Below are 23,713 nucleotides of genomic sequence, written 5' to 3'. Positions count from 1 at the left end.
ACCTGGGCTAGTGGAAGGTGTCCCTGCCCATGGCAGGGGGTGGAACAGGATGAGCCTTCAGGTCCCTTCCCACCCAATCCATTCTATGACTTTATGATTGGAACCCACTGAAAGTTCTCTGTGACTATAGAAGTCAACACTGCCCAAGGGCTGAAATCCCATTGCACTGTCCTACTGTTTTTTGTTGTTTTTTTTCCCCCCAAAAGCCCCTCCTCAAGGCTGAACTGACACATCCACCAAACACACTGAAATGCTCAGGAACAGCCGCCCATAACCACTCCCTATTCCCATCACCTGCACGACACATGGTTTTCCTGCAGACAAGGATTCCTGGAGCAGTTCCACAGCCCGCTGGCCTGGGGTTGTCCCCCAATTAGGGTCCAGCCTGGGAAGTACAACGTGGCCATTGGCTTGCAGCTGGCAGCCAACCCTGACATCCTGCTCCTGGAAGCACAAACTGTCTACTAAGCGGGAAGAGGAGAAACATTTGATTACAAACCTTCCTGCCTGGAAGCATTTTTAATCCTGGATCGAGCAACTCACACTCAGCCCCAGAGTGTACACTTGAGTGTATGTCTGATCTCTTTTGGGGAGCAAGATGAGAAAGCACAGGGACCTTGCTGGCACATCAGAGCTCTGTTGCCTGTGTTTTCCAGACAGGGACCTTGTTGCCAAGTGCTGGTGAGTGCTGCAGGCTGGTCCAGGCTCTCCACACAAATTACTGGTGCAGGTCTGGTTGTATGTTGTGGGCACAAAAATGAGAGAGAGACACGGACTCAATATTGAAATCTTAAAGTAAAAATGTGGAAGGTCAGATGACAGAGAAGGTGAGAGGCATTTCAGACCCAACCAGCACTTAAATCCAGGTAAGAAACAGGAAGTCTGTGGCAACAGCAGGATCATGGAGGCCATCAGAAAATATCACAAGTTAATCAAGAGTTGGGAGCAAGTAGAGTCCAGAGCTTGCCAGGAAACAACATGTCACCAGGATTACAGGCAAACCTTACAGGGCAGCTGTGATTCTGAAGGCCTGAGAGTCAAATTGTGATCAAAGAGTCGTGCAGGCACAAGAGGAAACAGCATGGAACCCAGAATCCCTCTCCTAAAGGCAAACAGAGGTGACTGACAGCACAACAGATCCTTCCCAACTCACCCCCCAGGTCCCAGGAGGGATGGATGGAGGGCTGCTCACGTGACACTGACTGACATGCTGCAAGATTGTCTGTGGGAAAGGAACGAGAGGGGTAATTTTATTGTCATGTACCACAGGGGGGTGTAAGTAAAATCACAGCATGAGAAAATGACAGTGTATCTGTCTGAGGTCATTTGCATGCCCGGATAATCTGTGGGAGGAGAGCCAGAGTTGCTGTGTTTGACAGAGGCAACACAACAATGTGCTTGGGAATTGGCAGATTTGCAAGCCCCGAAACCAATCTCGTGTTTGCTGCTCCCAGAAACTAAAATGACCAGATTTAATCATTTAGGCTTTCAATGATTACACTTTCCTCCCTCGTTATGGGCTGTACGAGGGTGTCCTCCTGCTGAGCAAGCTGCAGGGATGGCACAGAGGGACAGTCCAGCTCGGAAGGGTGTGCACATCCCAAGGACACGCTTGGGGGACACAAAGGGACTGTACAGTGCTCCGTGCAGGTGAAGGAGCACAGACAGGCATGAAAGCAGACACCAGGGAGCAGCTGCTCTGGGCAGGCAGTGTAGCCCAGTAGTTTTTAGGAGGGATCTGGAAGAAGGAGAAAAGGCTTTGTTAGTGTTTCCAGGTTGCTCCTCCGCTCCAGAGGGAGTAACCTGGGAGAGAAACAGGGTGGCACGTTGGAACTGGCACAGCTGGCAGGACAACTCGGTACCTCTGCAGTGGAAAATGTAGCTGCTGGTTGGATGGAGCAGGGCCAGGAGAACAGGGCGTCTGCAGAAGGCACAGGCACTCCAGGGCTCGTGTGGAGGGAGGTGGTGACAGGATCGGTGAGACAGGCTCTGCACGACCCTCTAACACTGCACTGCCAGAGGCTCCAGGAAAATCCCGATGATAAGGTGTGAGGTGCTCTGCACAGGACTGATAAGTGTGGCAGAAATCTGATTGCTCCAAAAACCTGGGCATCCCAAAGGGATTTCATCTGGGAACACAGGGAGGAGGAGCTGGATTTTAGAGATAACCTTTGCGCAGAACCATCTAGTTTTCAGCAGAGCCCAGATATGGGTATTTAGAGACAGGTCAAGTCAAAGAGGACAGAGGGGGTGAGTGGATGGTAAGAGAGAGACATCAAGAAAGGAGCAGGGAAGAGCAAGCACAAGGAGATTTAAAACTCCTGAGCTGAAGGCAGTAGGTGGGTGTCCACGAAGGGCTGTCAGAAAGCAGTCTGTGAATTAATTTGGACAGTGCAGGACGGGCTAGGAGGAAAGTGATTGCTCTGTGAGTCATCAGCAGGAGATTAAATATGCAAAATTTGTAAATAAGGTCACCCAGAGAGGGAATGCAGAGGAGGAAAAGAGGAGGGCTGGGCAAATGGCCAAGGATGGAGCAGTGAAGCAGCTGACAGTACTTGAGGATTGTCAAGCAGGACAGGCACAGCCTCATCAAGGCAGGGGCAACCCTGTCCTGCTCGGTGAGCAGAGGGGAATAACACACCCCCACCAGCAAGGAGACTTGTCACTGCCAAACCCAGAGAGAGAGTAAAACACCTTGTTGGTAGCCATAGACTGGAAAAGACAACCCCACAGCTGTAGCTGGCAGGGAGTTGTGTGGGAGGCTGTGCCTACCCAGCGTTACTCAGCTGGAAGAGCCAGAGCTCGTGTTTGTGGCTGCAGGGGCAGGAGCAGTGGCATCCTGAAAGCCCCAGCTGACCCCAGGTTCCAGAGCCAGCTGGCCAAACGCCACAGCCTGAGCTCCCCCATTACCTGGAGCTGGCTGGGAAGCAGAAGGCAGCACGCAGGGAACAGCCCCATTACCTTGTCACTGGAAACGGCCCCTCATTTGTCAGGGAGGGATTCAGGCAATGGACAGAGGGATGTGGGGGGGGTTGCAGGTGTTAGGCAGTCACCCTGAGAGCTGGAGACAGCAAAGAGAGCCTGAAAAAAAGAGGATCCATTTCTAGGCAGAGAGGGTCTTAGCAAGCCCCAGGCAGAGTGAGGGGAAAGGGGGCTGGGAATGGACCAGTGGAACAATGAGTACAAAACAAAGGGGCTGCATTAAAGGGACCCACTCTGGCGCTTGAACCAGGTTTAAGCAACTTTGCTGCTGCCTAATCTGAGGCTAATAACGAGCCAGATGTCTTACAACTTGGAAATGCCTGGCCAAGTCAGTGAAGAAGAGCAGGTGAGACACTTAACCCTTAAAGTAAGTGGTGTAAACGTTGTTCTGTTTCTGTTTGTGAGTGCACAACAAAGGCAAACTGCTTTGGGGTTTACAGGTTTAAAGTTGTGGCCTGTTGGCAGCAGGATATTGTACAGCCCTGCTGTGGTGCTGAGACGGGCTGAGCAGCCTCAGCATCTCTGTCTGGCACAAGCCTCAGAGGCAAAGTTGAGTGAGCTGGGCCCAGGGGTGAGCAGGAGAGGTTACCCCAAGGCCAGGCTCTGTGAAATGCAGAGTTAGTCACGACAAGGTGGCCTGGCCCCTCCAGGGTGCTGCTTACCCGTTCCAGCAATTCAGAGGTTTTTATATGCAGCTCCATTTACAAGGAAACCCAGTCTGCAAAGCACAGCTTAGTCCAAATTCCCATTACAAGACTTCATCAGATCACTCTGGGCTCTGAGACCACTGTCTCCACACAGTAATAGCCATTATCCCCAGGCTTTGTGTGTGTTTATGTTACCCTTCCATTTTCCCTTCAGATATGACAAGCAATTCCTAGAAAATATGTTATAAACTCTTCTGCTCTGGAGTTCTGCCACCTCTGATTGCATTCATTTGAGCCAAGGATGTAGTTCCAAAGCAAATCAATAAACAAGACTTAAAAGGGTCCTACAGACACAGGCTGGGGGCAGCACCACAGCCCTCCCCCCTCCCCAGTTATCTCTGCTGTGCTTCAACCTAACAAAATAAATGGGTGAAATCCAAACAGTAGAACACTTCCCAAAGCTCCCAGTGCTGCTTTACAGTATGGGAGTAGGGGCTAGGGCTGCCTTGCAGCTGGAGGGTCCCTGGAGTCACCAAATCAGTGTGACTGCTTGTCACAGTGCTGATCTGGGCCGGGGGGAGGGTCTCTCAGGGATCATCAGCAGGGACACACCTCACTGCCAGCCTGGGGTACCCATGGGTGGGCTGCAGCCAGGGTCTCCTGGCTGCCACAGGTGGTCCTGGAGACACCCAAGGAAACATCTCCACCCCCGTGAGGGACTGGAATGGCAAATCTGGAAAGCCCGGATTCAGAAAGGGGCCATGCACCCCACTCTTACTGAAGACACTGAGGCCCCTTAGGCTTGTTATCACATCCAAGGAAGCATATCTAGATTTACCTGGGGAGTACATATTCACCCTGAACCTTCCTTTACACTGCCTCTGGCTCCTCGTACCTCCCAGCACCCCAAGAGCCATTTGGGAACAGGGAATGGTCCTTGGGAGCCTCCCAAGAAGCTGACAAGGCTGTACCTCCTCAAGCAGCTCCTCCAAGGTGAATCATAATGGACCCCATAAGCCACAGTAAGGACTGCTGGCTAAACACTTCCCCAGGGAACAGCTGAGAGGTGGGTTATTCATCACCACCTGCTCCCCAGGATCAATGGATCAGGCACACAGGATGAGGATAACTTCCAGAGAAACCCCGGATACAAAACCTGCTTGTATGCACTCACAGCAGGAGTTACAGAGCACATTAACTCCACTGGTTGAATTATTTGGATTTGGGTGGTTTTTTAATTTCAAAATCTCCAAAGGCTGTGTAGACACAACGCTGACAGCTCAGCCAGAGAGGAGGGGTGCTGTGAGAACACCCCCTCACTCTGCCACCAAACAACTGCTGGGTTTTTACCTGGCTGCATCTTCAGCTGAGATCTCCATCACTTGTGTGCTGCTGTTGTATTGGTGTGTCTGCCTGGAGATGACTCAGGACACCTGTCTGCTGTTCCCAGCTCTTCTGCTTTCTCTCACTGTGAAATAAAAGAAACCACTCATTGTGGCAGTGCTCTCGTATTTTGGTTTTCCTCGTGGTCTCCGTTTAGTGCGTCCGTGCATTGCTTCCAAATCCAGCACTGTGTGTGCAGAGCCTGATTAGGGGAATTCACACCACCAAAATATACATCCTATGTGCTCTTCATGAGCAGTTACACACAGCCCTGGAAGAGCCTCCCACACAACACACTGGCACAGTGAAGCTCCTACTAGAGACACGTGGGACAAGCAGTGCCCACGTCTCCTGCACAACAGCCCCGGAGTGCTGTGGGACCTTGCTTAAAGAAACGTTTTCCTGGGAATCAGAGAGAGATCCCACGAACTGCTGCTCTTTTTAGTGGGGCCTGTGCTCATTTGTAGAGCTGTGGAGGCCATGTCTGACACCACAGAGGAGCTGTGAGCTATCCCAGCCCGCGAAGAAGGCTCCTCTGAGCTGCACTGAGGGACACAACTGCTGGAGGCCATTCCCATGACATTCCCATGTGTTCAGATCATCCCTGTGCAGCACCAGGGAACTGAACTGCACACACTGCTGTGGTGCCTTGGTTTCTCTCTGTGTCTCCAGCACAGGCTGCCCTGCACCTCACTCAGGCAAACCCCAAATTCAAGAGGCCAAATTGTTCCCAGTGTCCATGCAAAGCAGCCCCTTGTCCCTGTACACCCTGTGGAGCAAGGGGAGCGCTCCCACCCTGCCCAGGCTGGCAAAGCCCCATCACGTGGCCCCAGTGCCACACTTTCTGCCAGAGCCTGTTTTCCTGCTGGGGACCATGCTCTGCTCTGGGTGCCTGCAGCACTGAGCACCTTTGAGTGTGCTCAGCCATGGGGTAATTAATGAACACGAGTGGTCACTTCCATTATCTGCAACTTGAAGGCAACTCTGATCACGTCAGAGCTGGAGCTGCACTGGACCAGGGCACAGCCACACCTGGGGCTCCAGACCTCTGCGTGCTCGCTCTCCCCGGCTGCTCGGGGAGTCAGGTGGTGCCGTTCCTAGAAGGTGAATAAATTATTATTGCAAATTACTCTGATGAAGTGGCTTTTATTAGAAAGCCAGACACAAAGGGAGCTTGCTGATTGGCTGCCAGTGATGTCATAGCCAGCACAGCACTCAAATGCAGAGATGCGAATTTTCTCGTCTGTATTTTGCGTATAATTTTCATTTTCTCCTGGCAATAAAGACTCACCAGCAGAGTCTTTCACCCCGGGAGGGCGGCAGGGGGGTCTGTGCTGCTCAAGTGGCTGATGAAAGCAAAGTGGCCTTTGTTCCTCTGTCTTGCAGGGAACCCCAGGCTAACAGTTTGCACCCACAAAGACACTGTGGTTTATTGTTCTATTACAAACCCACCACTCCATTTTCTTACGTGGGTAGCAGAGAAATTGGCATTTTTTTGGCTTGCATACACCTAAAATCATTCTGATCACAGAGATTTTGCTCTTTACAAGCTGAAGCTTAAAGTGCAGATAAAGCAACAGCCTGGGTATCATTCTGATCCTCAGCAAAAGGCGAGAACGAGGCTTTAGAAACAACCAGGCAGCAAAATCCAACTAATTATTTATTTTTCAAGTTTCACATCGTGGTTTTTCCTCCCTGCAAAGCCACTGTGAATTCTCAGAGAGGTCTGTCAGAGGGGCAGACGCAGTGCCAAGCGCGCTGCGCGTTCTCATTTCTCTTCCCTAACTGAACCTCGTATTGAACTTATAAAATTCGCCAGGCAAATGTTCCAGCTTTAATCATTCCTGGATGCAACAGGCACACTGGGACAACTCAAACAGTAGAACCCTGTGTGGACAGCAGGCATGGAATTATCCCTTGCCTCTCTGAACTGGAATGAACTCCCAAACCGAGGCAGCCACGTGAAGGCTGTGGTGAGCTCTGCAGCTCCCTCACGCAACGCGGCCGCAGTTCTGGGCTCCAGCCCTGCTGGACCTGGACATGGCAGAGTGGAAGGTTTTCCATACCTCCCTCCCTCCCTTATGTACAACCAAGGTGCAAATTTTGCTGGGAAGGCCAAGAGTAACATTTCCAGCCCTGGGAACAGTCTCTTCCCTGTGCTGTGCAAACACTGGGCTCTCCTCCAGCAGACCCAGCACAAATCCCGAGCTGACCTCCGGCACTTGCCCATTCCCCTTTGATTATGGCTCTGAAGCCATTTGTCCTGCAAGGGCAAAAAACAAAACACATCTATCACTTGGAAGATGCCCTGGAAACCCCCAGACAGTTGCACTGATGAAACTGGACACTGAGGGCTGCTGGAGAGCTCAAACATAGCTAGATTTGCTGTTCCCAGACCTGAGGTCACGACTCCCTGCAACATCATCAGCTCCACTTTATTCCAGGTGGCTTGAAGTTGGAAATCATTCTCCCTTATCACTGAAGATTTGCTGAGCTGCCTGCCCTCCGTGGATAACAGCAGCTGCCCTCAGACTCCTGGAGGCTGGATCTGAGGCTTTTGAAGTGCTGAGGGTGAAGGTGCAAGGAACAGGCATCCGGGAAGGAGACTCCTGACTGTGAATCAGAGTTAAAAAGGAATGTGAAGGCAGCAGTCCTGGGAGAGGATGCTGGCTGAGACACACGGCCTGCATCAGCAAAAAGGGAACGGGCTCCCAGGTTTAAGACCTGGAACAGATTCAAAACACCCCTTTTAGATCTGACCTGCTTTCCTGTCTGAGGGAGACAGCGGAGAGGAGAGGGAGCCATGAATCTCGGATCCAGTCCCTGCTTTGCCAATGTGTGGCTTGGCCCTACATCCCTCTTTGCTTTTACCACTCCATGTGAGAGTAGAGGGCTATTAAAAGCATCAGAAGAATTTCAAGTAAAACAATTTTATTGTTTTTTAAGAGCTTTGTTATACATCTCTGGAGCTCTGGCTTGGACCACCACAGACGAGCATCAGGAAGCTCAGAACAGCCTTTGGATATCGAATTACTGTTCAGAACCATATCAAATTCCAAAATTGCAACTACTGGCCAATAAAAGAAGCCTCTGTAGGACATAACACACCCACACAGATGGCACAGACCACAAAACCATCATGCTGGGCCTAACTCAGCTTCCCTTCCTCACCCAGAGCAGCAGCCTTGCCCCGGTCTGATTCCAGCAGCATTATTCCCCTGGGAAGCAGCTGGGCTCTAGAGGAGAACACAGTCCCACCTACTCATCACTGACCTCACAAGAGCCCCTCTATTGCTTGGTTTTTAATGACTTTGGGGGTTGGTGTCTCAGGCAGCCCCTGCCCTGCACTTGAGGACAGTATTAGAATCACGTTTGGATTATAATACCCAGTAAGCTGTTCTGGGGTGATATGAATCAAAGCCCTGAAAGTGGGATTGTGTTTAATTAATCGTGGCTGACAGATGAAAGTATTGATTGTAGACTGAGAGGTTCAGGACTGGTCTGGGGGATAATTGTTGCAGGGTACACCGTGTTAGGGTGATATTTCCTTCATTTCTGGTGACGTAGGAGGGAAGCAGGGGAAAAATAAGTGAATAATTGCAGCTAATTAGAACTCGTGTGTACATCCCAAATTAATTTGTCTGAATAATCAACCGCCACCAGCAGTCTGATCCAAAAGGAAAAGGAAACAACTGCCCAGAAAGATCTCAATTGCTCCCATAAATTCGGCAGTCCCAGGTCTGAGCTGAGGCCCTAAATACAGAAGGAGAACTGGACAAGATTATTGAGTGGAAACACTTGCTTTTGCTTAAGGTGTACAATAGGTAAAAAGGAGTGGGGGAAGCTGAGGGATGGCACAGTGCGGAGGGGAGGCAGATGATGCTCTTGCCTTCACCTTCTTCCCATCCCTATCCATTTGCAACAGGCTGGACCGCCGGCAGCCTGCCCACCACTCCCTCGCCAGGTGGGACACGGGAGGTGCGGGATGGCGGCGGGGATCAGCCGGGCCACCGCTGTCGCCGCGGGGTTAATAAGAGGTGTCTGTGCCGGCGGCAGGGGCAGATGGAGGCGAGGCTGCGGCAGCCCCGTGGGCTCACAGCGCCCGGCCCCGCTCGGGCCGCGGGATCCCCTAATCTCCCACGGCAGCCCTGCTGCTACAAACACTCTCATCACGAACGCAGCGGGGGCAGCTCAGCACAGACAGGGAATGATCTAGCAGGGGGTTAATAAAAGGACTGGCGCAGAACAAAAAGCCTGTCAACCGCCACAAGATGTGCTCTCCACCCCTGCCGCCCCCCAGGAAATTAAAAACTGCAGCCCGTGGCGTGCGGTGTTCCCTGCGGGACCGGACGGGGCTCGGGGAGATGGAAGGGGAGGACGGGAAGGGGGAAGTTGGGAGTCAAATGTTTATCCCAGCTGTTGTTTCTGATGCGAGATATCAAGTGCTGTTACTCTAAAGGACCAGACTACCTGGTCTTTCCAAAGCTTATGAAACCACGGCACATTTCCGTGAGCTGTTGCCAGCAGCTGCTCTTGGAGACCATCCACTCGATCCTGCCAGGCTGGAGGGCCAGGCTGCTCTGCCTGACACCGCCGAAGTCCGTGCTAGCACGTTTCCATGGAAATGGGAAGAGAACGAATGCCTGTGACACGATACACCTTTTCTGATGTAGATTTGGACCATTTCTAACATCTCTTTCTAGTCACAGCCTTCAGGACTGAATATTTTGCGGACACAACCAAAACAGAACAAGAAGGGGGAAAAGACATCTGATGTTATGAATCAAAACCAACCATCCTTTCTGGTGAGCAGCAGTTGAACTCGAAAGCACATTAATCCCCTAAAACAACCTTCTAGGTAAAGAGACCGCCGCACTAAATATAACGTAATTCGCAGGCTCCTTATTTCTCAGAGGCGAACGGTGACGATCTGTCCCTCCCCTCTTCGGCCTGTTTGGGATGAAGTTTCCATCCCCGTCTCCCCTCGGAGGGGGATCCCTGCGCTCGGAGGTTCCCTGGCTGTCGCTGTGAGACCAGCCCGGCAGCGCTGCGGCAGCGCGGGCCCGCAGCGCCCTCTCCCGCGGCTCCGGGGCACCCCCGGCACCGCAGCATCCCGCACACGGGCACCCCTGGCACGGACACCCCGCAGCATCCCGCACACGGGCACCCCCGGCACGGACACCCCGCAGCATCCCGCACACGGGCACCCCCGGCACGGACACCCCGCAGCATCCCGCACACGGGCACCCCCGGCACGGACACCCCGCAGCATCCCGCACACGGGCACCCCCGGCACGGACACCTCGCCGCATCCCGAGGGCGGCCCGGCCTCCGGACAGGTCCGCGGCCGCCCCGGGGCATCGCCTGCAGAGAACTAACCCCGGCAGCGCCCAAAACAGCACCGACTCCCACGCACCTTGGAGGGATTTTGGCGAGACAGTGTCTGTGCTTCCCTACTGCTTTCCAGCAGCGCTGGGCATTTCAGATAACGGTGAGGAGGTTCACGGAGGCTTTGCTGGGGGCCTGAGTTTGGTATCTGCCAGAGGAGTGAGGAATAAAGCAATTCTCCTCCTCTTGGACGCCGGTCTCTGCTCATCACCCAAGGTGTGGCTGCACCTCGAGGTGTCCTGAACACCCAAAACCTCACCGGTCTGCTCTTGTACCACCACTGGGGGGGATTTATAGAGCCTCTCAGCAGCTGCTCCTGTCTCCCACTGTCCCAGCACTGTGCTCCAGGAGCCTTCGTGCCCACACCACAGACCTGCCTGCCCTGGGACCTCATCCCTGCACCCGTCGGTGCAGCAGGATACACTTTAGGAGGAGAAACACGAGACATTTGCAAAGCCAAAAGCAAAATAATGACAAATTTTGTCTCTATAGGGAGTTTGCCTGGTTTGCTTAGGATTATTATCATTTTAAAGGGCAAGTTACTGCTCCTAGTGCTGGGAGCCAAGGAGCTTCATGAATACAGATGCATTGCACAGACAGAATAAATAAAGTTCATCCACAGTTGTCATTTTATATTCCAAGTGGGTGAAAATGAGGTGTCCCATCCCCAGGAGATCCAGAAAGGGCTCTGGCCCCTTCATTAGACCCAGAGAGGAAGCTGGACATTAAACATGGCCTGAGATGCCAGGCCTGGCTCAGTGATTCCACACTGTCAGGAGAGCAATGTGCTGGAGAAGTCAGCCTTCCTCCAGGGAACACCACTCCCGGGAAGCACAGGTTTCCTGGCTGCCAGGAAAACACTTGAAAACTGGAAACACTCCTGCCCTTCCTCAGTGAAAGGGACCAGCATCAGAGCCAGACCCAGCTACAGCCACAGAACATTCAGCACCACATGATGGTTGCTGGAATAAAGTCAGCAAACGAAATGACAAATGAAATCAAATGGGATTTCAATTGACCAGAACATTTCACTTGGCCCAGGGCTCCCTGTGAGCCAGAAGCAGCAGCACTGTGCCATGTCCCAGCCCTGCCCTCCCCAGCATGGGCACTCGCAGCATCTGGCCAGATGTGCCCTTGGGTCCTACCCTGGCTCGTGCACCAGCACCTGCTGCTGAGAAATGGCTTTTTGCAATATTCCTTCCTGCCACATCCATCCCAGACAGCAAAATTAAACATCACATGTTGCATGTCCTCACAGATCTGCGTGGCCAAGACATCCCCTGCAACACCAGCCTTGATTCACACACCACCTGACCTCAGTCTGTTTGGCACTGATGGGATTTCCCCCAGGCTTGGGATGGTTGTTCCTTCTTTTGCTGCCGTTGTGAAAACTCCTGTGCGTGCTGTGTGGGAGGTGAGAGGTGGGTGGGTGCAAGCCAGTGCTGTGCTGACAGGAGGCTGCTTACACGAGGTTGTAACGGGGCTGAGAGTCTGCTCTGTGCTCCATGACAAGCTGGCAGCTCTGTGTTTCTCCTGCCTGTTGCTGAGCACATCCCAGACGACCACGTATATCCCTGTCCTCCAAGTGTCATTCATCCTACACCTGCAGTGGGTGTATGTACTTGTGCTTTCAGTGAACTCTGAGTGAGCATTTACCTGCTCAATGGGTTCTGCAGGCTTCCAAGTGCATGACTTATCCTCAAAAAGCAGTATAACACTGTTAGGATCTGCTCGTGGTAGTTCCAGGTGGTCTTTTGTGCCAGTGATAGAGGATTTGGCTTTTCTTAGCACTTTTCTGCTTTGCCTGGATTCTTCCACCACTGCTGGCTATGGTAACATGGAGAGCATCAGCTTCAGGGCATGCAAACACCAAAAAATGAGAAAGTTCCCCTCTTGGTGCTCTAGGCTGAGGAACACACCGAGTCCAAAAGAGACACGGGTAAGTTCCACGTGCCCCCGAGTCTATCACTGGACATACACCCTCCCCTGACCAACCATTGCACCAGGCTGCCCTGTCCCCCTCCAGCAGCCCCAAGGACTCCCCTCTGTTTGCTCTGTCTCCTGCAGATGTGTTTGTGACAGTGGTGGTCCCAGTGCTTGACACGGCATTAACCTCAGGAGGGTGACAGTGACAGTGTCCTGACAGCGCTGTCCTCGCTGAACCAGCACCAGTGCACACCCCTCACTCACTCACTGATCTGGGCAGGCTCCAAAGCCACCTCTGCCTCTGCACTGCCCACAGCTCCCTCCCGAGCTCAGACCAACTGTTATTCCAGCAAAGAAGTGAATCCCAGTAACGTGAGGACGACTGCAGAGCCCCAGCTTTGCAGGGACTGGAGTTTACAGTTTGTACTTCCAGGGTGACATTGCAGATGAAAATCAGAATGCACAGAACACACAAAAGGAATCTTTAAAAAGCATTTTCTGCTTTAGGCAGCCAAAGAGATGACCAGATCTAGATTCACTAGGTCAGCCTTGTCTGAGATATACAGGTCCTTCTCCTTGCTTTGTCCTTCTGACTCCTTCCCCTTCTCAAATACACCTTATCTGAGTCTCCTGCCATGCAGCTCCCAGGTCAGTCTTTCCAGTGGGCTGCAGGAGCTTATTTGTTAAGTGTCTTCAGGCACAAAGTGGGCCTTCCCTGGTGCCCCTCAGTCTTGACAGAGTAGCAAATATTCACAGCTCTGTCTTGCACAGTTTGTTCTCAGATCCCTGCTAACTGCACCCAAAGTTTGGTTGATGCCCTCTTTCTCCGTGTTTTCCTTTACTCAGAATAAAGATCTCATTTTCCTGCTGCCTTGTGGTATTTATGATCTGCCAGGTTGTTCAGGGTCCCAGCTCTGTACCCTCGTGTCCTTTGCTCGTCACACAGACACAACCTGCAGCACTGTCATTTCAGCAAAATACGCCAAAGGCATTTTGGGGGCACTAACAGTGGCATTTTAAACTGCTCCTTGGGGATTTGATCTCCTCCTTCTTAGAATACCTTCTGTCCCTGAAATACAGCTTGAACTTTTCACATGAGACCAAAACTGCTAAACATTCCTGTGCTATTTAGAGGCATCTTTGCTCTGTTGATAGCAGTGACATGCACAGGAAAGCTCTGCTGCCACTCCATTTACTGGCAACAGATGACACAGTCACCTCTCAGTTCCTATCACTGAGACCTGCTGTGGCTGCGTCACGTGGATGTAAATGTCTCCCTAACAGTTTTCCCTTTGGAAGGGCTAGATGAAGGCTTGGAAATACATGAAAGGTTTGGAAGGAATCTGGAGTTTACACATCCTAATGGTCTCTGAACTGGCAGCACATGCCTTTCCTGGGTCAAGTCCTGACCCCAGGAACCCAGCAGGTATCTGCCACAGGCTGTTACAGCAAAGTAGGATTTCATTTTAGGTTTATTCCCCCAGCTCTTGTTAGCAGACTAATTATTTGTGATTATGATTTGTGATTATGATTTGCCTCAGCTTCTGTCTTGAAGATGTGTCTGCACCTGCCTGAGAATGTCACTGGTACTGCACCGACTGCTGCCCCTCCCTGCTTGCTGTGCTGCTGAGACACTGAATAACCTGCATGGGAAACCCTTCCCCTGGGGTGAAGGATGACAACGCTCCCCTCATTTCACAAAAAGGCCAAGGGAAACATTCCTGAAAGCTTCTGCCAGCCCAGGAAATGAACCTCAATCCCTGCTCAGAGGGATTCAGGTTTAGGACATCCAGCACCAACCAGCCCTGTCTGGAGCAGGGCAGAACCTTGTCCTACCTCCCTTGCCTGTTACCCAGGAGCAGCACAGGGCTCACAACTGTTACTCTCTGTCCCACCAGGCACAAATTGCTATTTCAGTGGGAACACTGAAGGCTGATGGAAATCTGACAGTCCATGGCTAAGCTGCACTGCAGCACCAGCTGGGAAGTGGGTGGTAATGAATCTTTTGTCAAATAGTTAAACTGCCTTTTCTCCACATTAATTAATTCACAAAGAACATATCCCTTCATGGTTTCACAGCTGCAAACAGAGCCAGTCTCGCCTCCCCTGCACTATCTGTCAGTTGTACCACAAAGAGTAGAAGAGCTCGCTCCGTTGTTACTCACGTGATGAAATCACGGGGGAAAAAGAAAATCCCTGCCCTGGCTCTCAGTTCACCTGATGTTCTGAGCTGCCCCACATCGATTTTTCTACAGTTACACCCAAACAGCTGGTTCTGCCTGGTGTTTTGAGCTGATCCACAGGGCCATGACCGCAGGCAGGAGCCCCACCACAGACTCACAGCCCGGCACTCAAGGCACAGCCCAGTTCTATTTTCAGCCCGAATTTACCTCAGTTTGTATTAAATTCCAGGTGTCTGTTTGATATCTCTGCCGCAGTGGCAACCCTCAGATCACATTTGGCTTCCCATGGACCAGATCCAAGGAGTGATGGACAGCTGGATGAGTGCCCAGCTGAAAGCTCAAGAGCCCAGCAGTGAGAAGCATCTCAGCACCTGTGTCTCAACAGAGACAGGAACAGGCACTGCCCTGGAAACCCAGCTGTCCATGGGCTCCTGCTCCTCATCTGGTAACACAGATATCTGGATAATCTCAAAGCCTGGTCATCAGGTGCTTAGTGCACAGCTGTGCCCTTTCCCAGCCCAGTGTCCTGTGTAGCTGCCCAGACTTGTCTTTCTCACCTTCAGCTGCCAGTTAAAGTGCTAAATCCACAGCAGACTCCAAAGAGTTATCAGCTCCTTTCCTGTAAGGGAGCTTTGTTTGGGAAGGCTTCCTCACACACCTCCATATTTGGCATCTTAGGACTCCACTTGAAGTGAAACCCAAGCTCAGTAACACCTCTCCTCCCCAGAGCAGGACACAAGGCAGTCACAGCACAGAGTGTAGACTCCCAGAGCCCCCAGTTTCACCTCTGGAACAGTGAGATACCTGGGAAAGGGAGAGCCAGCCATCCCCTCACTGCTCACCCTCTAGACACAGAGGACTTCACAGCCCTCTACAGCATTCCTGGGGAGCTCAAAGGTTCCTGTTTAGTCAACTCTTCCTTGTACAGAGGCTGGTCCAGAAGAACAACTTTTGTTCTTCCTTGCTCATTTTTTTATACTATGTAGTTTTTGAGGTCGATGGGCAACCAAAACTGTCCTTGTAAGCCTGTGTGTGGCTAAAGAGAGTGTTCTGTCAGCAGCTGATTCCTCAGGAGCAAGTCATTGAAAAGTCTAAGCGTTCCCTTTGGAGATGAATGACCTCCTCCAGACAGCAGATGGAGTAGCCACTTGCTGCTGAGGTCTTCTGCACATGCGATGTTTCAGCTTGAGGCAAAACAGGAAGGAATAAAGTGACCTGACAATCTGTCTTGGCCTCTACTGAGAAGGGAAATGTCATTGCAGTCATTTCTGAAATCCAGAGAGCAGCAGAGGTAGAAAAGCATCAGCTTGCTTTCTTCTATATTTGGGTAAAGATGAAGGAGGAAGAATCTTTCTCAGGATGTCCAGCATGGAGAGGCTTTCAGTGCCTTCTCTCTTCCCTTTAGCCCATCTGCCCTGTCTTGCAGAGCACAGCAGAATGGTCCATCAGAGCTATAGGCACATCAGCCATTTCTACTGGAGGTGTGCTGTGCTCTGGGGCAGGGAGATCAACCACCCCGTCCCCCCAAAGCACCTGAGGACACTGCAGGAAAGCAATTCAGTCCTGCAGGATTCAGGAAGCACCATGAGGACACTGCAGGAAAGCAATTCAGTCCTGCAGGATTCAGGAAGCACCATGAGGACACTGCAGAAAGCATTCAGTCCTGCAGGATTCAGGAAGCACCATGAGGACACTGCAGGAAAGCAATTCAGTCCTGCAGGATTCAGGAAGCACCATCTCCGAGCTCACAGAACGGACACAGCAGAAATCATATGCAGACTTGCAAAAGGAAGTCTCTGGAGCCTGAGCTGGTTGGTCACCCAGCAGTTTCCCTGGGAACCCACCTGGTTTTCACTTTGATCTCTTTTGGTTAGTGACCTTTTCTTGTCATACACCTTGTCCAGCCTAGAGGCAACACATCCTCACAAGACTTACAGGTGCCACAAAACTACAAAGGAAAAAGGAATTTCACACTCACAAAGCCTCAGCAATATCTATGCAGTCACTACAGCAAAAGCAGACCTGAAATAATACTTATAAAAGGACAGGTTGTGTCTGGATTTCTGTGGTTTCCCATGTTTATAGTTTTATTTCCAGATTATAAGATACTTTCTTTGAAATCTTTTTCAAGCCCTTCCTCATACAACCAGTTTCAACACTCTCTTGCTTCTTCACCTCCTCTTTATTTTATAAAATATTTTCTGGGTGTTCTGACTGTGCATCACTTTTCTCAGCCATGCTTCTACTTCTCTGATCATGGTCTCTTTGTGAAAGAGGTTAGAGATCTCTTCTACCAATTCAAACAAATCTGGTTCCATGTGCAGCCACAATTCCAACCCTGGTTTCATTTTACACCAAACACTCCATGTCCTGTGCTTCCTGTCACTCACACAGAAGGAAAATACCAGAGACGACTCTGTCACAGCAAATTCTGTGGCTCAGACCTCTGTGGACAGATCTAGAGCTGACAGCTTTGCCAGGCACCACTATTTATGAGCTGTGCCTGTTAACACACAACACAGGGATGGATGTGAGTGCTTTACAGAGTGAACTATGAAACACACAAATAGGTTTGGCAGTCCCAGAGGCGAAATTCTGAAGCAACTGCCTCTCTGAAGACCAATACACACTCTCATTGCAAAATCTGATTCAGGGTTCAGTTAGCATGTTAAAATATGCTCAGCTCACAATATTGCATAAGGCACATCCTATCAGTCAGCAGATCAGCCACCCCTGGGAGAGCAGAACAGTCCAGACTGCCACAGCCTGGAGTTCCTGGAGCTGGAGCACAGTCTGGGCTCACCTGGCTGGCAGGTGCTGAGGAACAGGCAGGGCTCAGGAGGGTGGAGCAGGGGAGGCCCTGGGGCTGCTCTGCAGTGTCTGACTTCCTGTAAGGCAGGACCTACCAGGGTGAGCAGCGTGTGCCTGATGTCACCATCACCTCCTGGTGTCCCCACCCTGGGCCATCCTCCACAGCTCTGTGTGACTGCAGTGGCAGGATGGCAGCTGAGCACAAGAGCCGCTCCCCACAGAGACAAAGCCTGTGCCCCAGCCCCACACTGGCTGTTCCAGACAGGCACGTGACACTCACTGAACGGGAAACACAAACAGGCTGTTTCCATACAACGCTGACAGCACGAGCGTGTTTTTGCTGGTCAAACAGATAAAGCCTTTTCCCTCCCTCCTGCTCACAGAAATCTGACTTGAGGCTCTCCAGTCCCCTGCAAAGTACTCTCAGCAGTCCCCCCCAGCACTGCAAGGAGACAGACCTACAGCACAGCCAACACTTTGGCTTTTCTATTCTGGGCTTTCCAGGCCTGCCTAAATCCTTCTTCCACAGTCCTCTGCCACAGCAAGGGCTTCAACCACAGCCTGAAGGGCTGTAAATCACAGGCTTCTCAGAGATCTAGCTTTCAGGAGTTTTCTGGAGTGGTAACAGAACTCAGGGTTGCACTTCTGTCATGTAATTTTGCTGGTGGGGTTTGTGAGTTAGAGGTACATGGTGAGGTTTTAGCAACACCCTTTGTATCACAGGAGTGAGGTCACACTCAACAGAAACCAAACATTTCAAGGCACGTTCACAACCAACGACACCAGCACTGCTGTTAGTGCTGCAATGATGTGAATATCAATTATAACATCTATAATGCAGAATCCAAAGTGTGTATGAAGAGATACAATCTGCCTAACACTCAGCAATGGGAATGCAAATTGGAATGATTTAGGGGACTAAAGAATAACTTGAGAGTTTTGGTTTCAGAGTTCCCTCCCAAAGATAAGACTGAGCATCTGTCAGTCATCTTCTCTCTTGCCAAGTTGAGAATACATGAAAACACTGAAAGCATTGCTCTGCTCATATATACCCATACTATTTTCTGAGCAGCACAACACACCTGTAACACACCTAATCACTCACATAACTGTTGACAGGGCCATACCTGACAGATAAACAGGGGTTTAGCTGCCCTGTTGTTCTGCAGCTCTCAGCACCTGACAGTTGGAGTCTCACGGGGGCCAGAATGGAATTGCAATCACAACACCTCCAGACCAAGGTTTTCTCACTTCCTGAGCATAATTTCCTGACCTGTCTTCTCCCCACAAGGTTTTTAGTTGTTCCATCTCTATCGATCTGAACCATTTGCTCCAGAAACAAGGCGACTGCTCCGGAGCTCAGCAGTCAGTGCCACCACCTCTAATTGCTCGGGTGTTCACCAGCACAGGTGGGGGTTCCCGCCCGCTCCAGTTCCCGTGTATTTTCTGGAAGCCAGGCTGATCACCACAGGGTGTGAGCCACCAGCACTGCAAATCCCAGCAATTTGGCTCCAGCTGAAAGAAACACATCAATTTGGATGTGGTTGTTGCCAGCTCCAGCCCCGGTGTCTCAGCCAAGATGGAAACCATTCCAACCCTCACTGCTGAGCTCTCAAAAACTGGGAGGGGGCAAGGCCTCTGAGGAAGGAAGATTCATAACCAGGGAGAGAGGGAAAGAGATTTCCCGTGCAGCAACACTCACTTCTGCAAAGCAAATCTGTCCAACATGGTTCAGATTCTGCAGAACATCCACACAACTGGCATCTGACAGCTTCAGACTCTTCCCAGCTCTCATTCTGGGAACAGACCATGCTGATACCAATTACTTTACACTGGGATTTGCATCTTTCCCGTGTGATTCTACTTCTGAAGTGCTGCACTACCGAGGAGAGGTCTGCAACTGCCAAGACATGAAAGAGTGTTTGTTATTAACACATCACTATATAATTAGGGGCTTAGCAGGGGGCTGGGCATTCACATGCTTTTTCCTCTGTTGCTGACAGCACAAGATGGAAGCCTCCAGGTATCCCGTTAGGTGACAAGTGAAAATGAGTTCTGCAGCCAAAACCAGGCAATTTGGCACAATTTAGTAGAGAGATGGCATTTTCTGCTCAAAAAGGCCCAGAATTGGAACAGCACGAGGTGTTACAGACCGAGACTGAGCTGTGCTGGCCAAGCTGAGTGGGTGTCTCATGGAGCAGAGCAGCAGTGGGTGCTGAAGTCCAGGATTGAGATCTGCTGGCAGAGCTCGAATGGGGAATGTTGCCCAGTTTCTGAGAACAACACAGAGTCTGTATTTTAATTAGAGTTCCTCTGCTCATCTGCATGGCTCAGCACAAACTTCCTGAATTTTCCAGGCCTTTTGCATCCATCCAGAAAGCCTACCTTGCACTTTTTCCTCCTAGTCCCCCAGTGAAGCCTCACCAGTAGTGAGCACTCACCCCGATGTGTTTTCCTGTTGGCTCCCATGAAATGTGACAGGTACACACCCATTCCATGGGCATGGATGGATGTACGATTCTGTAAAGAGTGTCCAAGTGGGATTAAATGAGGCCTGTGATCAAAGGCAGGGATTTCAGGGAGCAGTCTGATAGCAGGGAAGGTGTGATGACACACAGATCAGTGAGCTGGACACACAGAACCGGAATAACTGACTCCAGGACTCCTGGGAAAGGCAGACAGAAGGGCTGATAAGATGGGAGTGCTGGACAGGACCATGCAAATCCTGCCCTGGGTGCTGCCCAGTGTTTATCAGCTCCAGCTAAAGATTCCATGCCAGGCACTATGGATACGCATGACCGGTCCCAGCAACAATAAAGGAATTCATGGTTTGGAAAAGCTCCTCCCCATCCCGCATTGTGCACAGGCCTAGAGCTTAACTGGCCAAAGTAGGTCAGAGGGAACGAGTTCATCTGCATACGTAAATTCAACTTAACAAGGAGTAAAGACAATTGCTTCGAGCTTGTGAGTTCAAAGTAAGAAAAACAGGTCTTCAGAGCTCCTTGGGAATTGGAAGCTTTGGGTTTCACCCCTCCCTGCTGTTTCCTCCCCTTGCCCACCCTCAGCCCCTTTCCTCTTGCCTCCTGCCTAATGAGGGTCTGGCAAACCCCCGTTTCTCCAAACCAAGCCTGCGGTCACAAACTCACACACAGTGAGGTCAAAAGCTCACACACAGAGGGCTGTCAGCTCCGAGTGGCTGTGAGAGCAGGTGCCATGTGTGCAACCCTCCATAGCTAATCTTCAAACAAGCAAGGAAACACAGCTTTTGTCTGCTTCCTGCAGAAAAAGTCTTTTCCACCTTTCTTCTTTTTTTGCTGAAGGGAACGAGTTCCATTTCCAGTAACTGAGGACTGATTAAAACCATTGTCCCCCTACCACCCCCAGTCACAAGCAGCTCAAACCACAAAACAGCGTCAAGAAAAAGATCTCCTATACAAAGGACTTCATAAAACCAGGAAAAAGAAACAAGCGGAAACTGCTGACATTGAGTTTTAACTCTTTCCATTCTAAAAATCCCACAACTCTTACCTTTCCCTTCCCATGCTTTTAATAAAAGTACTCCTGTGAAAACTCTTGGAATCAGTGTGTCACATCTTTGAAATGACCCAGAAGGAACCAGCTTGCTATTTCCATAATTAAACAGGTATTTAATTAATACCTTTTATTCAGCCTGAGTCAACTCCTATGAATCCGAGAGCCCTGTGTCCCTCTCCATTACCTCTAACTAAAATTCATTGGGCACCAGGTGGCTCAAGGGAAGGAAATAAGGAGCTTGAGTTCAGTTCTCAGTTGACAGTTTCACCTCTAATTTGGCTGTTTGAGGCAAATCTAGATCTCCATTGGCTTAAAAATAAACGTCAACCAAGAAATGGCTGTTTAGCTCTTTAGCTGAACATGTTCTCCAAGGGAACTTGTCTTTTTCGAAACCTTTTAGTTTTGCTGGCAGATTGTAAAGTGAATCTTTCAATTACCTTTGCAGCCTCATTCGAGTCCACTGCAGAACTGTTCATGGAGGCTGAACTCCAGCAGTTTATGGAGAACAAACAGAGGCGTCTCCTCCTGAGCAGCTTCAATTTCGTTGATGCGGAAACTGAACCTGTTGTAAAAAAAGACAACTTTAGTCTTCAGGGCAGCAACTGCATTAGCATCAGGTGACAAACTAATCACCCCAAAATGGAAGCATGGCTGAATTCCCCAAAGTGTTGCTGTGTCAGATTGTGTGCTGCCAAACCCTCTGCTGACACAGGACTAATAACGGGGTGCCCGAGCGGTGCCAACGCTCTGGGTCGCAGCTGCCCCCTGGGCACGTCTAATTATGATGTTCTGTGACAAGGCTATAAATACCCACAGTCCCACAGGTGAAGCCCTGATTGCAGCAGGGTTTTTGGGCAGGTATTTGCTCTGTTCTCACACTGCTTGCCTGGACTGGAGGGCTGTTTGTAACAACGAGAGCCTCGCAGGCCTGTGCCCTGGGGAGTGTGGAACCAGTGAGGTTTCGTAACCACAGAGATCAAACATCAGCCAGAAAAGCACCGAAGGGGAAACAATTAAATTTGTTCAAATGAAAAAGCTACTGACAAAACCCAAAGACCACCTGAGCAAAAGAAAAGAGGGGGTTACATATTAACAGAGCAGCTCTGGAGGGCTGAACATGGTCTGAGAGGAGAAGATGATCACTCTATTGTGAGGCACTTCACCAGGAAGTTATTTAAGGATAAAGAACTGTTTGAAGAATTCCTTGAAGAACAGAGAAAGCTGAAGAGCCTTTAGTGTTTTTTTCAGCATTCTGTTCTTAAAGATTATTACACTGTAACGCTTTAAGCTTATAACCCAGTCAGTGCCCAAGATCACTGTTCACTATCCACTACCAGGTCTCACTCTCTCCTCCCCCAGCAACTCTAGTCCCCATCATCCCCCTGTCCTGACAACTCTGCCTCCTTGGTGCTCTGAGGAGCAACTTCAGAGGAACAGAATAAATAAATAAATGAGGAAGTCCTTTATGGCAATGACCAGTAAGAAATGGAACCTGTTGGGCAGCCAAATGAGCCCGGAGGGCCAGTCATGAACTCATGATAACGGCTGCTGGCTGAACACCAATCCTTGCACCCTAAATAGTGGGAAAAAATCAACAACAAAAAAAAGCCTTCTGCTATCCCATCTCCTTTACTGTTTGCTTTGTCAGACTCTGAGGAGATGACAATCACTCACAACACAGAACTGAATAAGAAAATTATCGGCTGCCTCAGCCAACGCACTGTGGCACAGAGTTGTCAAACTCTTGCAAATTCTGTCGTAAGTCTCCGAGCGAATGTTCCTGGGATTTCTAAAGAAGGCCAGAAAAACTCCCTTTCATTGAAAAGGGAAAGCTCCCTTTTTCCTCACTACAGCACCTCTGTGCTGGATGGACCAGGCAGCAAAGGGCGCTCACAGCCCCTGCTCCCAGCACAGCCTCGGGGCTGGGGGCAGGTCTGAGGAGGGCAACTCACCCTGGAGAAGGCACGCAAGAGAATGAAACCAGATGTTACAAAAAAGAATATAACGCTAGGGTTGGTGCTCACTTCAGTCAGCGTTTGGTTTGCTGGACACAAGCCATTAGAGAGCCTTTGGTGTGAGGCAGAGGAGCTGGGGGACCACAGCCACGGGCACTGCGCTGCTTGGGCAGCGTGGAAATTCAACACAGACCCACACGCGTGTTGGGAAACAAGGAACTGAGAAAAGGAGCACCGTGAAGAGGAACCCAGGGCAGGGGAGGTGTCACCAGGTACAGAGGAAGACGCAGGTACGATGCCCAGCCACGCTTCGGCTCAGCGCTGCTGAGGGCCCTGGCACCGTGGCAGCACTCACCGCGGGCTCCTCGCCCCGGCTCCCCGCTGCCTGAGGGCCCGGGGGCCCGGTCCGGACCATCGCCGGCGGCCCCGCCTCGGCGGTGCCGTGAGGGAGCCTCAGCCCCGCCATGTCCCCTCACGACGCGCCGCCCGCGCTATTCCCGTACGGGGTTACGCAGGTTGCGCAGCCGCCCCGCGGGGCCGTACGCAGGTGGCGCAGGCGGGAGCGCTATTCCCGTACGGGGTTACGCAGGTTGCGCAGCCGCCCCGCGGGGCCGTACGCAGGTGGCGCAGGCGGGAGCGCTATTCCCGTACGGGGTTACGCAGGTTGCGCAGCCGCCCCGCGGGGCCGTACGCAGGTGGCGCAGGCGGGAGCGCTATTCCCGTACGGGGTTACGCAGGTTGCGCAGCCGCCCCGCGGGGCCGTACGCAGGTGGCGCAGGCGGGGCGGCGCGCCGCGATTCCCGAAGCGGGTTACGCCAGCCGGGCGGCCGGCGGGGGCGGGGCGCTCCGGAGGCGGCGTAAGGAGGCCCCCGCCGGCGGGGCCCCGCCTCAGCCGCGGCGGGGG

The 23,713-nt window shown here is 51.4% G+C and overlaps 1 long non-coding RNA gene across 1 annotated transcript in view; it reads right to left on the bottom strand.

Annotated features, from left to right (window-relative positions):
• The window catches only part of LOC108498402, a 24,522-nt gene extending 3,153 nt beyond the window's left edge, over positions 1-21,369 (bottom strand). The window contains exons 1-2 of the long non-coding RNA XR_001875168.1: positions 21,292-21,369; positions 4,980-5,097 (exon numbers count right to left, since the gene is read on the bottom strand). This is a non-coding gene — a long non-coding RNA (uncharacterized LOC108498402). The remainder of the gene's footprint in view (positions 1-4,979; positions 5,098-21,291) is intronic.
• Positions 21,370-23,713: the final 2,344 nt, after the last annotated feature.

Source organism: Lepidothrix coronata, unplaced genomic scaffold (assembly GCF_001604755.1).
Source record: "Lepidothrix coronata isolate B3197 unplaced genomic scaffold, Lepidothrix_coronata-1.0 Scaffold58, whole genome shotgun sequence".
In the NCBI taxonomy this organism is placed as follows: Eukaryota; Metazoa; Chordata; class Aves; order Passeriformes; family Pipridae; genus Lepidothrix; species Lepidothrix coronata.
This window is presented reverse-complemented; position numbering and strand designations above follow the sequence as displayed.